The following is a 16,161-nucleotide window of genomic DNA, read 5'->3' as shown; positions in this document are numbered from 1 at the left end:
TTGCAATAATCATTTCTCACGCTGTAATAAAACTCACGGTAACTCGATTTAGTTTAATTGCCAATAAACCTACCTTCGTGCCATATAATCGATCGTGAAACGTGGTTTCGAAAGGTGAAACGTGCATCATCGTAGGTGTTAATTCGGCAGGGCCATTTCATCGGCCGGTTCACGCCCATCTTCCGATTAAAATTATTCGTCGGCGAGGACTCAGCCGACCTTGTACAACGTACATCGACGGCCAATTTACCTAACTCTCTGTTGCGTGTAGGCGACGAGCGAGTCACCCCTTTGGTCATCCCATGAATTACACCATATTATCCGTAGTAAATTCACCGAAGCGCAATGCGGCTCCTGCGTTCCCGCAGTTCCGCTTTGTGACGCCAGAGCCGCAATTTACCCGCCGTGTTAACGGAACGCCAACGATCGAAACGCGATAGTCGATCTTTTCTCGCGATCGATCGGAAATTGAACAGCTCGCACGGATTTTTCTCTGCGGCTGTATTGTATGTGGAGATTGACGTTCGAGATTATCGAGAGCTTCGCTCGACGGATGCCGCTTTGCAATGTATTTGCACGAGAATCTGGCTTGAAAATAAACCGGTCTCCTTCATTTTGCGTTTGTGGGAAGGCTATATGTGGGGAAGATACGATAAGATGCGCGTTACGTCCGGTGACTCCTTACGTTAGAGGCGGCTACCAGCTGTGCACATAGAATTAAGCGGATCGCAATAATCCTAAGGAACTGCCATAAAACGAGGCTTTTTGATTTACCGTTAAGAGCGTCAAGTGGCATAAAACATCTTCGAGTCAAGAGGTTCCTTATGGTTATTGCTCCATCAAGTAAAAATAGGGAAAACGTGGGTTTTCCCATGTATTCCACCCGTAAGCGATCAGCGGTGGGTCGATCACCATCGAACAAGAGTTTTCCTTTGCAAGAGCCTCGTCACCGGGTTTCACTGGATCTACGACTACAGAACAGTCAACATCTCTTTATCGGGTTTTCACCCCTCAATCATTCACTTACTTAACTTATACCTTACGCACCAGCGTAACTATCTTCTTTATAAGGTTGTTGGAAATATATACTATCTTTGAACTGTTGATCAAGTGTTATGCTACTAATTAAACCACCTCTATCATCCTAATTGAAATAGGGGGTTGATCTGTTCGTGGCGTCGATTGTCTAATCGTAACGGGAATTTACGACTGCCGTTGACGCGCTTCCTCGCGATCGGTCGAATAAACAATACGCATTTTTCATTTTTTACAGACGAGTAGCTTGAAACCTGGGCATTTCGTCGATTAATCGCGCGTTATCCAGATTGTCCTTTTATTTGATTCTCCAACCAAACGTGCGTTTCCTCGTTGTTTTTGTAACTTTAAACATGTTACTCATCGTTGTATCGTTGTATATGTAAATATTGTATATGTAAATATTCCCAAAAATGTTATTGCTGAAAAGTTTTCAAGCAACAAATTTTCGTTACCACGAAAACACGAAGTATTCGATGAAAGTCTCGCGTATAGTTGACGAAAACTCGAACCTCTTATTTCTGTTCCATCCAATTTATCCATCCAGTTATGGCTTTCCCCACCTCGTTTGAAAATTTCGTACCGCGGCGTAGTAGAAGGGAAATTAGACACGTTCACCGGTTGAAGACGAAACCACTTGCATTTTTCTCTTTGTGGGTATGTCGAACTTGGAGCGATTCGTGGGACGTGTTTATGGTTCGCTCGGTCTGTAGAATCACTGGTATGCTTAGCAGCTGCAGTCTCGTTAGTTTTGTTCGCTGAACGAACGTGACCCGATTACATCGTATAGATTATACTGAGCACACGTGGCACAAATCCCAATGCACTGTGGAAACACGATCCAACCGTGATACTGGTCCAGCTCTACATTTCGACTGCACTATTCCTCGTTTCTTTATTCCTCGTTCTTCTCTTTCTTCCATTACCCTTCACGTTCGGCTGTTCCATTCTTCCGACTGTTGGAGGCTGGAACTTGACGAAATGGAAGCTCAAAATGGTTGGAAGATCTCTTCGCGCTTTGTGTCAAGGTTGCTCATAGACTTTGAATTTAAATTAGGAGCCAACAACAAAAGAATTTAGAAAATTCTTCGTCGTATTCGACACTAGTTGTAAACGAGTATCTCGACGAAACGAAGAGACACGATGAATCCATAGTCGAAGGATTTTTTCATGGTGTGTTGAAGATTTGGTAGATGTTGAGTTTAGACCAGAGGCTGGAAGGCAGCGTATTTCGACGCGTAGTTTCTCACGGTTTGGTAAAATTGTTTCGCAGATTTGATCCGGGCTGTATGTTTCCCCGCGGCGCAGCAAACAGCGACGAAGTGTCTGGCAAACACGCGGCGAACACGATTTGCTCAAGTCGGCAAATATGAGTCGTTAGGTTTAATGAGATCGACTCCGCAGTTCGAGGTTGAAAGATGCGCGCATTACGTGGGTCTATCGCCTCGTAGAACAACGCGCAGAATCACGTTCATCGAAACGAATGTGCTCGTTGTCTCGGTAAATAATAAATCGTTGCGCTATTTTAAGGAAAAACAATGGCTACCGGCTTTCATATAGTTGGGAGAATTTTTTCTCCCTCGCGATATCATAGCAGATGGCAACTTCGATCCAGCGGATGAGATTGAACTTGCATGTTCCACGAAGTTTCTTGCGAACCGACTTGCGAAACTCTCTTTCGCCATAAATCTCCGGCACGGGAATTATTATTCGAAAAAGATCGCGCGTCACGCGTGTCGTAATAAATCTTGGACAAAATTCGCAAAGAATCACGAGGGAGGCGCGTTCATTGGAATTTTAAGAAAAAGAAGAAGAACTCGTCGTGCACATGGCTCGTGACTCTGAAAACGTTCATCCAGCATGGTGTAAAATATCGAAACCGATGAAAAAAGCTTGAATAGGAGACGTAGAGCTTTGGAACGAAGGTTTAATTAAGCAGAATGAAGGTCGGAGAAAAGAGTGGTTCGCAGATTCAACGCGTCAGCAATATTTTATCGAAGCGTATCGCGCGTGGTGTGACACGGGCACGATTTTTGACTTTATTCCCATTCCTCGAGGGAGAAAGACTCGTGTTTGTATCATGCACCGAAGCATTCAACGCGACGTTGATTTATAGGCGAAATTCGCCGTTCACTGTGGTTCGCTGTTAGCTAAAGAACGGGAATAAACAAAGTCAAGCACCGCGCCGGCAGCTTGATACAGTACTTTCGAGAGCTTTTGCCAATTCAGCAGGCTTTTGCGTCGTTGTCCGATTGTGCCCGGCAAAATAAAGCGCATTCTTTTTTCCTCCTTGCGGTCTTTCCGCTCCGCCTTCTTCTCTTTTCCCTTGGACGTTCGTTCTTTAGCCGGGCTTCTCGCCGTTCCTTTTTTCATCCCCCTTTTCCAGACCCTCGGACACGCCAGGTTGCTCCGGAGACAATGTATTATTCACCTTCGCATACAACCTTCTTGCCGTGTACCGCGACAGCCCTTTTCTCTTCGTTAATCCGGAGATCGATCCGGCGCGCGAAAAGATGCGTCGCGGACCTTCCCTCGAGAATTCCAGCGGAAAATCTTTTCGCGCCGTTCGAATCCCTTTCAGCCTTTAAGCGACCAATTTCGAACACAATCCGACTGTAACGTCGAAGACGAGAGCAGGGGATTCTTTTCAATTTCCTCGTCCGCTCGAATATTCCTCCCTGGCGTATATATCCATTTTCCATTTCCACTGCGAAGCAAATAACGAAAATTCAAGATACAGCTTCCATGGTGGATCATGGTTATTCCAGAAGTTCATTCTGACAATCAGTTATGTAGAGGCGTGGAGAGTACCGCCATTCGCGTAGATTCGCAACTTCCGGTTTCCAGTTCGATGTCCATGGAACAACGATTCGGAAGGCTGGTTTACGATTAATTGGCGAGAATAGAACAAAGAAACGGACTGTGCGTCATCCTGTTCCACTTAATACGGTTTTTACAGCGTGCCAGTAGTATAGGAACGTGTCGTGTCAGACACCAAGACGAGCCCTTCTCTTACACACGTTACGTATTCTTGGAGCGCTGGTCGCGCTTATCCAAGCATTTTCGATGCAGAAACGAGACCGTGAAAGTTTCGCGGGGAAGCTGGGCGCGAAAAGAAATTTCGGTGAAACTTCCGAGGGAACTTGCGAAGATAGAAGTTAATGGCTTAACGAGAGCCAGGGCGTTAGACGTCACTGGAAAACGGATAAAGTTGCTCGATAGGAAAGTACAAGGGTGTCGCAGCGAGATAGCGAGCAACCTCATTTTCCACTTTCCGGATATTTGCATCTAAAAGTCGCTGAAACGATGAAATCACAGATTCTGCGACTGACTCGATTTCGCCACGGAACGAGACGGGCTCGACGACTTTCTCTCTATTTTATCATCCTTTAGTGCGAACGAACGATTTTTATAAAATTCTAGCGCGATATGAAAACTGCGTATTACCAAAATTGTCTCTATGTTTGAATTTGCAGCGTGTTCTTTCACACCACCGCTCCCTTTAAAGCTCTGAGAATATTGTTATAATATAACGATATCAAAGATATCAGGAATATTGGTTGTTTTGGTATCGAACATCGGAGTTATCCTCCTTTTTCGAATAGAAATTTCGTCGTCGTGTACGTTTGTTCGCGTCACGCTCTGGTGGTATCGTGACGAATTTCCGCGATGAACAATATCAGGAGCATGATATCCACGTAAGCTTGATAATAGTAGTTGTGACAGTAGTGGACGCAATGGTAATAACGTTGGCGGAATAGTAGGCTGTGTCAGTATGTTGGTCAGTGCTTGGAATTCGATGTCCTGTATGGAATACAGACAGAGGTGTTCGCGTGAATTGTACAGAGTCTCGAACGATGCGACGCGACGTAAACGCCGGGCTAATTGCATGGTACACAATAGAACTCTGCTCTCTCTCTCTAACTCTCTTTTCGTTTGATTTTCACTTCCTCCCACATTGTGCTGCATTCTGTGCAGAATCTGATAGGAAGTCGGTCATCCCGGCATCGAGCCTTTAAATAATATCCACGGGGCAATCAATCATTTATCGCGCTAACGAAGCAAACAGCGATGTTCGTGTTTTTCGTGTCAGACTGCAATTTTGGAAAAACCAATTGATCGAAGTTGATCGAGCGTCGGATGGGAGACGAGAGAGGATCGTCGCAAGTGGAGAAGCCGAAGAGTTTTTAATCTTCTACCTACTTGTAGGATTAGCGAAGGACCCTCTGTGAGATTAATAAGAAAATCTCCGACAAAAAGTCGTTCGTTTACTTTGCAAATCAGACAAGTAGCGTGTTCTAGCCACTTGAGAGGATTAAGCGTTTAATCGAAATGTAGCTAATCTTTGGTTTTTTCTTCGAAAAAAAAGGACTGCATTTTTCGTTCATGTCTCTATAATCGTCCAAATCTTCATTTTTCTTTTTTAACACCTTGTGTCTTGTGAAAAAATTTACGATATTCGTTTCTACGTTTGTACATGATAAAAATCGTAACATTCGTTCTGGCTGCCTTATCACGTCGTACCTTCGCGCGTTTATTCTGCTATCGCGACATCCTAGGGAGAAAGGGATCGCATACGTTGCGGGCAACGTTTCTAGGGTGCTCCTGGCCTATTTCTCCTTTGCTACTACAGGCAATGCTATCCGATCCTTTCAGCCACTCGTTGAAAGATTCACGATAAAACGTGTGACTGACGTACCGACCTATCTAATGCGTTATTCGTCTCGTGTTTTCAACGCGGGATACATTTCAGATAACGTTGTTCCCTACCTTGGTGGATTTTATAACCAGCGAAAAAGACAGGAAAGAAAGGGGGATGAAAAGAGGAAGAAAAACTGGGAAGTCAAGTGAATCTGGTTTAATTTACAGTCGAAGCTGAAACGTTTTGAAGAGACCAAAATTACGTAGAAAAGTCATCGTTTCAGCCGACGATGAATTTCTTTTTCTCAACAAACGGTATTCCATTCTCCTTTCACTTTATTCTCAGTTCATTCTGCCAAGTACGCGTCTCTTGCGTTTTTACGGAGAAAATAAAAATACCGTATCCTGATGAATGACAACGCGAAAGAAAATTTACCGTCTCGTACATGGATCGTTACCGTTTCAGCCATTTTCGTGGCATTATTCGTTGCCATTACCCAGTCTATTCTCGTTGAACGCGGCGAAATTCAATTTCTTCCCTTTCCTTGTGCCCGTGTTACGCGATAAACAGCTAAGTAATAACGTTCGGAAACACGAGAAGATGCAGCCATGTACACTGCTATACGGCGTCTTAAAACTTTTTCCCCTTCCAGTTATTTCGTTTCTGCCTTCCAGAGTGGGATCGCGCGACTCGTGAAAGCCAAACACAGTAGCCTCGCCCCTCTTTATACTCCAGCAGCCTTGGTAATTGATAAAATTACTTTCGTTCGATGTTAAGACGCTGTAAGAAAAATTATTCGGAGAAACGCAAGGGGAATTATTACAATATGCACGAACGTATCCATTCTCTAAGAAAGCGTAATCGCAGACAGGCATCCCCTCGTTAAACAAAAACCGACAAGAATAAAATGATATTTAACGATGAAATAGGAAGGAGAGAATAACTGAACTGTACGAGACAACGTCGCTTGACTCGATTCTTTCAAACTCTGTCTCGCTCAGCTCTGACTCTCGATTATTCCTCCACGATTCACTTCTTCGTTCCTCAATCATATCGCAGTCATAAACGTCTCGTACGTATAGCGTACATTCTCGCTGAGCGTGTTACAATGTTTCGCATAAAGTTCTCGTTGGTAAAACGTTGGAATACTTTCGCGAGCCGTTGTATGCGGACGCAGAGTGAGCGGCTTGTTTGCGTTCGCGAAACGAACGTTTCGCAATCGACATTAATATAAAGGAAAGAAGATCGGTTGCGCTGGGAAACCACAACCGGAATAAATTAAACTGCTTCGTCCGACGGTTCAGGGCCGCGGATCGTAATTGCGCGGATATTTTTCTCAATTAAAAGCGTAATTCCGTTTGCCGGTGAAGTTTCCGAGCGGACCAGCCGGCGGGATGCGTTTACTGTAAAAATGAACACCGGTTAGCAATGTCGATCGATATCCGACAGCCTGCCGGGATTGCGAGGCCTGCGGAAATTACCTGCGGAAATTTCATTTCGCCGGGTTAGGCTCTAATACCGGTCGAGAGCTATTGCTCTGTGTATACTAGATAGTAATACCGAGATATGCTAGACGTATGTTCATACTACTACTACTTAACGCGTTCGTCCAACTTTTTATTCGGCAAACTTTCCATCATCGCGGATTTTTTATGCCTGCGCCAAAGGACACTCGTGATAGATCATTATGCGTTTTCGATGTTGTCGTTCGAACAAATCATGATTTCGTATTAACGCTGGCTGGAATTCCCGCTACAAGATAATTCCAGTTTCTCTCTATTTCGAATTAACAAACTAGAGAGGGTTCGTGTACGGGGAAGTTGATCATGATGGATCGTTCCCGGTTGACCATATTTTCGTTCAGCAGCGGTTACAGGATAATTAACGCCCCGATCGTCCATGACCAATGCTCTGGATTTTCCCAACACCGATGACAGTTGGCTGGAAATATTCGTGAAAAGGGACGGTGAGTCTTAATTCGACGTTAAATCCTAATTTATGGCGATGCGGCATATATTGCGTAGTCGTGGAATATCGCGCGAATGTGTGCGGTAGGTCATTCTTGCAACACGAGTCGGCCGCCGTGTGCAAGCTAGTCTTGAGAGTGAGTTTAAGCTGGAATGCGGGTTATCTGACTTACCTTCCTTCCCCTATTTCTAGCCAGGTTTATGATCCACTGGTTTATCATAAGCCAGCCTGGAACGGCTCTAATGAAGTCTAACGCGAGAGGCGAATAACAGGCAGTCAGCTATTTCGCAATTTACTGCCTCAGGAAACGGAAGCTTGTAATCGTCGCTTGGAATCTTTACGATTCGACAGTTGTTTCTTCGACGATTACCAATTTAACGAAGGGCCATGTTAAGTAGACAGTGCACTTTTCCCCGGATTGCGATTTTTACAATCAGAATCGCTATCTTTCTTCTTTTCTTTTTCTCAGCATTTTACTATCTATTTTACTATTCTAATTAGCGTATTTATCTTATGACGATTATGAGACACTAGCGGGTTTGTCTACTATTTTTCTCCTTATTTACAGGCAACTCTAACTCTGTTTCTCTTTGTTTAATTTTAAACGTTTAGCGATCGTCATCGAAAAACGAGTTAGAGTTTATAGAGTTTAAGATAAAGAAACATTCCTGTTTTCGACAGTTGCAAAATAGACAGGAGATCTAAACTAAGAAGAGCTAGCTATAGCTGCAGCAAATTTCTCAACGGAGTGATCACTTCCTCGAAAGAAAAGGTTGGAAGAGCAACTTCCGCCTGCTTACACGTACCGTAAGAACCTTTATAAGTCCATTAATATAAGTTTACGATACGTTTTATACATATTACACGAGCACGTGCACGTTCCATCGGCCGCGTATATTGCTTTACGTGACACACTGTTCCATAAGACCCTCGGGTGTCATCGGTTTTAGTTTACGAAGCGAGCCAGCCCGTAGCGAGGATCACGCTTTTTTCCTTACCGTGTTCTCGATATAACTTCTCGGCCAACTCTCCATTGGACAGCTGTTAAACAGATCGTGTATCTTTGCATATTTAACGGTGAAATATCGATGCGACGTCGAGCAACACCGCAGAAGAAATAGAACATTTAATAAGCGATGTAATGAGTTTCGTCTGGCTTTATACGTCTCGTAGCGTCGAATTGGAAAGGAACGCGTATCAAATCTTTTGCATCGCCTCTACATGTTTGAAATATTCTCTCGAATAACAGGGCAGGCTGTGTCGTTAACAGGAATTACGCATAATTTACTCGAACAGGTTTACTCGGCCGCGTACGTTTGCTACTTGTAAACTCTTTGATGTCAGTTTTGTCCAGCTGTGTTCCACTTTCTTTTGACAGACTTTTATCTCTATTTTTCCGCGTTATACCTTGCTTTTTACCTCGTTTATGCTACGAAAGAGCAACGTATGCAATAGAGAGTTTGTTGTTTATTTTCGACGATTCTTAATTCTTCATTTTGTAATTATCGATACGAATAAGCGAAGCGAAGTAAAATATAATTATCCAAGGAAGAATTGAGAGAAGAATTCAAAGAACATTTCAGGGAAGATACTTGCACTCTGTAATACTCCAAGGAGCATCTCCAAAAGCCGCAACGTCGGATCCGCGGTATTTACAATTCCACGAGGTCTCGGCGAAGACAGGTTCTTGTTGTTCGTTCCTCGATTATAATTATGAACGTACTTACACGCGGCTGGAGGGCATTTGCATCGCGAATTATTCCGCAGAAGCGGAGAATGCGAAAGCGCGACAGAGGAGTAACGCGAATCCAAACGGATCCGTAATTTGTTTTTCGTCGGTGGAAATTAGAATTTCATTACGGCTTGGTCACAGCTGTAGCCATTTTGTAGATACACGTGCACGTATCGCGTGAAAACTTTTTGTAATCAAATTTTGGGACGTCCCCACCTTCGCGTAATCCGCGACTGACATAAAAATCACGTAATTTACGTCCTTTTTCCGAGCCAACTCCACCACCAAGCAACTTCCATTTACTTGTACAATTTTTTATACTTTCCCCATGTGCCCTTGCGTCTGTTGCATCCCTTCTTTTCGAGATTTCAATTTAAGATTAATTTATGATTAATTTAGTTATGCAATAATACGTAACGAGACTCAAGTTTTGAAGAAACTTATAAATTGATCGTCAATCTGTACAATTGCTTCGCTGAAATGTAGCCTCTGTAGGCTCACGATGCTTTCGTATTTTTTAAACTATGTTTATATGATCGTCATGCGTGTATATCTATATATATAAGTAAGTTGGCTATGGCCTATTAATAAATGATACGATAATATTAATGGAAAGTTAGCTTAAGAAGAATCTCGTTATATCTCATCAGTCTCGTAAGCATCGAAGTAACCAACACGATAACGCAACAGTTTAACGAATGTCCCGTGTTTTTCTCAGATAAATGTTCCTGTACTTTTTGCAAGGGATTATCCGTATGCCGTGTCTGGCTTGTAAACGTTCGAAATAATTTTGCGTGGCAGAATGAAGAGAGAGAGAGAGAGAGAGAAGGCAAAGTATCTGGCGAGTAGACAATGAAAGCCCACAAAATCTCCTCAGAGTAGCGATCCCTTCTGCCGGATAATATCATCGTGTCGAGCTTCACATTGTGGAGAGACTCTTGCCGACGTTCGCCAAAGACTTTCTTGCTAGTTAGGAGATACTTACTGTGAGTTAAAGCTCATCACAGTCTCAGAGACATCGCCTATTATCCGATCTCAAATTTACTTCGCCATTTTTCCACCACTTATACTCCTCGGATCAATTTTGTATTCTCTCTTGGTTTCTCAAAGCACATTCTAAATCTCCTATTTTCAGATAATCTTACTTATGCAAATTTATGATTTTATTAACGTAACCGGAGGGACGGTTCATCCATCAAAAAATAACATCACCGGACTATGGATTTTTATGCAAATTCATACTCTCATAGACACGAAGAGAGGAATTTGAGTCTGAAGAGAGAGAGAGAGAGTCGCTTAATTCTCCGGATACCGGAAGTCTACTTTAGAAATATTATTATGGCTATACTATAGTATCATTGAAATTTTTCATAAATGCGTTATTTCGGAATCGTAGAAACGTTTTAGACAGTTAGAGAATTTTGCACAAGCCTGTAGGGATTGAAACTCGGCACCATTGGCCGATTCCTATGTTTACCTCGCCACGAAGTCTCCTTAATCGTTGTTTCTACCACTGAAAGAAGTTATTTTTATAGAAAGCGGCTTCCGCTGTTGCGATGCTTTCCTCCATTTCGTTTTATCGACTTTTTTCAAGGATTGTAGCGTTGTTTCTTTGGAAAGTGTTTTTTTTTTTTTTTGTTTTATACATATCGGGGGATTTGCAGAAAGCAATCTCCTGATTTTTCGAAGGTTGTCGAGCACATTCTCTCTTTCAGCCGGTTGTTTCGTGTAACTCTATCTCCGGTGATTGATGGTCCCGTCAACCCGTGATCTATCGCGTTAATCACGAGATACCCCGTTACGGTTTCATTCTTTTTTTTTCCTAACAGTCATTAAACGGATCGCCGGCACTATATCGAAGGATCTCGTCGGTGTCTTAATCTTCTCGCTGCCGTTTTGATTTATCGTTTCTCTTTATCTACCATCGTCCTTCTAACGAACGAATGATCGAATTACTTTTTTCTCTTTCGATCAAACACATTATTTAGCCACCAAAGTGGATAGCTGTAACACTTCTAAAATCATTACGAACAAACAACAATGATGCTGTTCTTACAATTACCGTAAACTCGAACCCAAACTTCTACCATTTTTAGAGCTTACATTTACACCGCGAGATCTTCTTTATTTGTAAATAGAATTTCCGAGTCGTCGAATTTTAGGATTAATATGATAAAAATTGTATCTTATTACTCGACCAATGGGAAGATAAGAAAATCTATAAAAGTCACATTGCCCAATTATACACTGGATTACTTGCACGTGCAATTATATTATTTCTTCTACGAGACTCTTTCAAACCAATTTCTACTATATTAATCAACGTCAGCCAGCTCTTTTTTCAGTTTCAATAATACTCGTTTCCTTCTATTTCTATCCTTTCGACTTCATCATACGCATACAGGTCGTACAATGACCTATACCGTCGGGGTCTTCGTCAAAGAAAGCGTGGGAGCAAAGGCCAAACCGTAAAGGTACGATATTTCTGTCGATAATTGTCAGGAGCGCGGCCTGTGCATGTGCTCTCTATTTCGTGTTCGTTTGATGAAACGGGCTAAGGTACATCAGCCATTCGTTTCATTCGAGATTACGTCCTTGGACATTTTCTAGGACACTGCAGCAGCCCGCTTTCCCGCGCCAATGATCTTCACGCGGCGAGGAGCTTTCTCTCCCCTCGTTACGATCCGCGGCTATCTTGATCGTCATCCTTATCTCTGCGGAGATCCGCCACGATTCGATCGACAAACGCTGCTCGAGACAACGAGAATACTTAAAAGAGGAGATATAGTGACGCTTGCGACAATTTTTTGAAATAAACCCATAGCATCGATCAACGATGGGACGGGAGCTGCCGGAAGGTTAGAAACGAGTCGTAACAGTTCCCTTTCACAGGCAGACGATTCTTCTATTAATTTTAATTTAAAAACCACGTCTTCGTTAATTCCTCAAATTCAACGCACATGCACGGGATTAATATGGAATTCTCAAGAAAGAAACGGCTCGTTTCCCATCGGGGAAGGTTAACTTCTAAGGACTATTTTAAGGATGAAGGTAATAACCTTGACGATTTATAAACTGCGCCGTCGAGATTTATCTATCTTTCGTAATTTTAATCAACAATTTTAATAAACAATATCGAATGTTTTGAGTGATCGCGATTCGATGGCCACGGATTGTAGTTAATTGGCGTGATCAACGCAGAGGTAGACAACGATAATGTTCAACGATAGCCAGGCCCGTGATCAGCTCGTGCGAAGAATCCTTCAGCTAAATCTAGAGAGGCTATAAAGTGGTTTTTCCTGTGGGGCGGATTATGCAGAGGGGTCGGTTTCGATCGGGCTTCGATCGGCCGCCGGGTCGACAGCCACTCGATAAAAGCAAAGAGGGAGAGAGAGAGAGAGAGAGGAAGCGCGAAGAGTGTTCGTGACACGCCCTCGAGGTAATAATTTGCGCGGTCGCTGGCGTAAATTTACATGGATGCGATCGCGTTCCTAGAATACGAATTTCGGTGGAGCACGATCCTATGAACGATCCTCTATTCCTATATATTCCCCTTTAGATTTAGATTCCTTTCTGTCGTAGTAAAAAGTGTAATTTAATCTTTAATTCAAAGAATCATCGTATGAAATTGTAACATATCGAAGTAGCGCAACATCGATCACGTTGAATCGCGTGAATGCGTCTTTCCATGAAATATTTCCTAAACGCGCGCAGAAAAAGAAGAAGATGAAGATGTAAGTACGCGACGTAAGCACGAAGTTTCTCGCTGGAATTTTTATTCTCGCGAGGGAACTTGTCGTAGCTGAATTTTCCCTCTCACGATCCGTAGGTTCGAGCGTTAATTTTATAATCCGCTGTCTCGCTTCACATTGAAAGACGCGAGGACTTCTTTCGCCTCTGCGGCAACCGCTCGTCGTCGCGGCGTTTTCTTTTTCACCGGTGAAGAACCGCGATGAAAATTTAAAGAGTCTCGGAGAAGGAAGATCCGTTAGCCCCTTAACCAGTGGCCAGAGACGCCGTGTTACTATGTTAAAAAGTCAATTACTCCCTAAGGCGATTACAAGGTTTATTTAATAAAGGAACAATTACAGATGAAAGAGAAGCAAGAACTTGGAAGCCGGTGCGACGAGATACCAGGTCGTCTTTCATTTTCCACCTTCAGTCTGTGGGATAGAAACGTATTCGAAAATCTGAATATCCGAAAATTTGAATATACACAAATTTAAATACGAAATCGTCGAAACGTACAGGTAGGAATTTCATAACGTTTGCGATTTAAATAGAATTTTCTCTCTCGTAATGACGATAATCGATCGTGTGACAGGGAAAAGAAAATTACTCGGAATAAAAGGATATAATTGGAAACTATTATATCGTTCGTTTTATTTCGTGCATTTAGTTAGCGTCGATGTACAATATTATTCAAATGGTATTTCATGAAAAATCGCCAAAGCGGCGAAACATAAACCTAGAAAATAACGGATGATCCGTTGCACCCGATAAACATTTTACGCTTTAAAATTCTCTGAAACTAACATCGATATAATTTCTCATTTTGTAAAATTGTTACTAAAAATATCGTAAAATTATCGCTAAAGTTAGACGGCAAAGCGCTGCGTTATTTATGGAATGACCTGTGACATGGAGCAAGTTTTACGACTGTTTCGACTGTTGTTACGCGATGTACGCGTTTTGACGATTTTACGATCAATCGATGACCATTGACACGCGACTAGGAACGCGATTACATTTTTTCCCTGCACCATTGTTACGAATCGAGAGTCGAGGTCGCGAGAATTCAACGACTTTATTACTTTTTTTCTGGACTCAGTGTACGCTTTTATGACGCGAATTTTCCTTTCTTGGTAAATTTCTGTTGGTTTTCTGCAAACGCGTATAGCAACAAAATATGGCAAATTAATTGTGCTACACGCACGGTGCGCGCCATTTTGCGATGCTTTTTCCCGATATTTCGTTAAACGGAATAATTATTAACGCTTGAAATGAAAAATCGTTTATGCTTTTTTCCACGCGGAGCTTATTGATTGCGGACGTGTTTTATCTCTCATGTAAAACAGAAAATCGCGTTTACATGTTAACGCTTCGTTTTCATGCGTGCATAAAGGATGGCAAAGTATTGCTTTTTATGCAAGTTAATCGAACACTTGCTCTTTATTGGATAGAACAAGCGTAAAGCGTCGATTTTACAATCTCCAGCTTGAAATTCGATCATTTATCTACGATAGCGAAGGAAGGAGCGATTAATCTCGCCGTTTTAAGTAGTTCTCCGGTATTAGTTATGGATTATTCGGTAAATTGTTCATTCAACAATTTCTGAAACGTTTGAATTACGCTCGATCGACAGAAATTTATTCCCAAATATTAGGAGGCTTGCGGTCAGTAACTCGAGCTCTGCGGCAATGTAGTTTAATTCCCAGTGGAAATGGACACAAACGGACATCAAAGTTGTCATGGGTTAGAGTGGCAAATTGCTATTTCCAAGCAAACTTCTCCCTTAGACATTAGAGACAGGCAAATATGTATCTGCCCAGCAGTTAAAATCACCATGCTAGAGATACTGTTTTTCAAGTTTCCCTCATAATTTACTGCTATTTGTGTCATTTTCTTGCTACCGTAGGCTTATTTATCAATGGAACCCTGTGGAAGTAAGTCATTTGTCTCTTGAAAATTGGAAGATCACGTGTACGTATATAAGAAACATACGAAATGGACAAAAGAGCTAGAGTCGATCACTTCGAAAACGCTTATACGATTCCCATCGTAACAACGGTGTTTAATCACCGTTGATCTAACACAAAACACGATAACAACGACGCGTTTCGATAAGGTTCGCTGCTTACAAAAATCCCTATGAAACTAGGAATTAGCTTCGTTGATTCTTCGAAATTGGAGCTCGACGTAGCGAGTAGTAGAGGTCGATAATAGTCAGACAACTTTTAATTAACCTTTATCCTTTGTCGCGTAGTCCTTCGATGCTCGATCGTCGGAAGCGCAGTTCCAAACAACGTGAAACACACAGCGAACTAGCGGCGTTGACGAACGAAGACGAAACGATAGCAGTAGAGACGAGAAAAAGAGCGACGGGCATGTGGAGGCAGTCTGGCGTGAGTTTAAACGACGAACTCGATCCGCGGGGAAAACTCGATTTCCATTTCCTGGCAGAGCCCTTCTTGCAATAAAAGTCTCGCTACCACGTTGAGCGTCTCTTGATGCTCTATATGTCCTTGTAACTCACTACCTGTCCACAGTAACCCGTCGCAGGATCTTTTCCGTGAGAGAATTGTGTACTTACCGTTTGCCTGCGGCAGAATCTGTGCGATTCTTCCGCGGGACAATGAAAGATGGACAGAAACTGTCCTCGAGGTTATCGAGATCGCTCGTCAAAGTATTTCAAGCCGATTGTCAGATCATTTTTATGCAGCAAATGTGTAACTTGACAGCGAACTGTCAGATAGAAATCCTCGTGACTTTCCAATCGTTCTATCGGTTTGAACACCTGCCTACCTTTCTTGCCGATAACGACGTACTGTAGGTAATTTTGCGGATGACGAGCGAATAGATCCGAAGTAAGAACTGGAACGTCGGTTGCACGTGACAAGAATACGCGTTGTGCGTGCAAAATCTTAAGGAACGCGGTTTGCTCGAAATATAGGAAATACACTGTCAAGTTGCGATGATAAATAATTAACAGCCATGAAAGGGAATAATCGCTGTATCCAGCTGATATGTTCTGACACATATTAATACGATATCCAAAGTATTT

At 42.5% G+C, this 16,161-nt stretch overlaps 1 protein-coding gene across 2 annotated transcripts in view; it reads right to left on the bottom strand.

Moving 5' to 3' along the window:
* Positions 1–16,161, bottom strand: part of LOC132912772 (sodium/calcium exchanger 3) — a 129,417-nt gene that overhangs the window by 29,046 nt on the left and 84,210 nt on the right. The window lies entirely within an intron of this gene.

The sequence above is a fragment of the Bombus pascuorum genome, chromosome 12 (genome assembly GCF_905332965.1).
Source record: "Bombus pascuorum chromosome 12, iyBomPasc1.1, whole genome shotgun sequence".
Classification (NCBI taxonomy): Eukaryota; Metazoa; Arthropoda; class Insecta; order Hymenoptera; family Apidae; genus Bombus; species Bombus pascuorum.
Note: the sequence above shows the minus strand (reverse complement) of the source record. Positions and strands in the feature narration are given on the sequence as shown.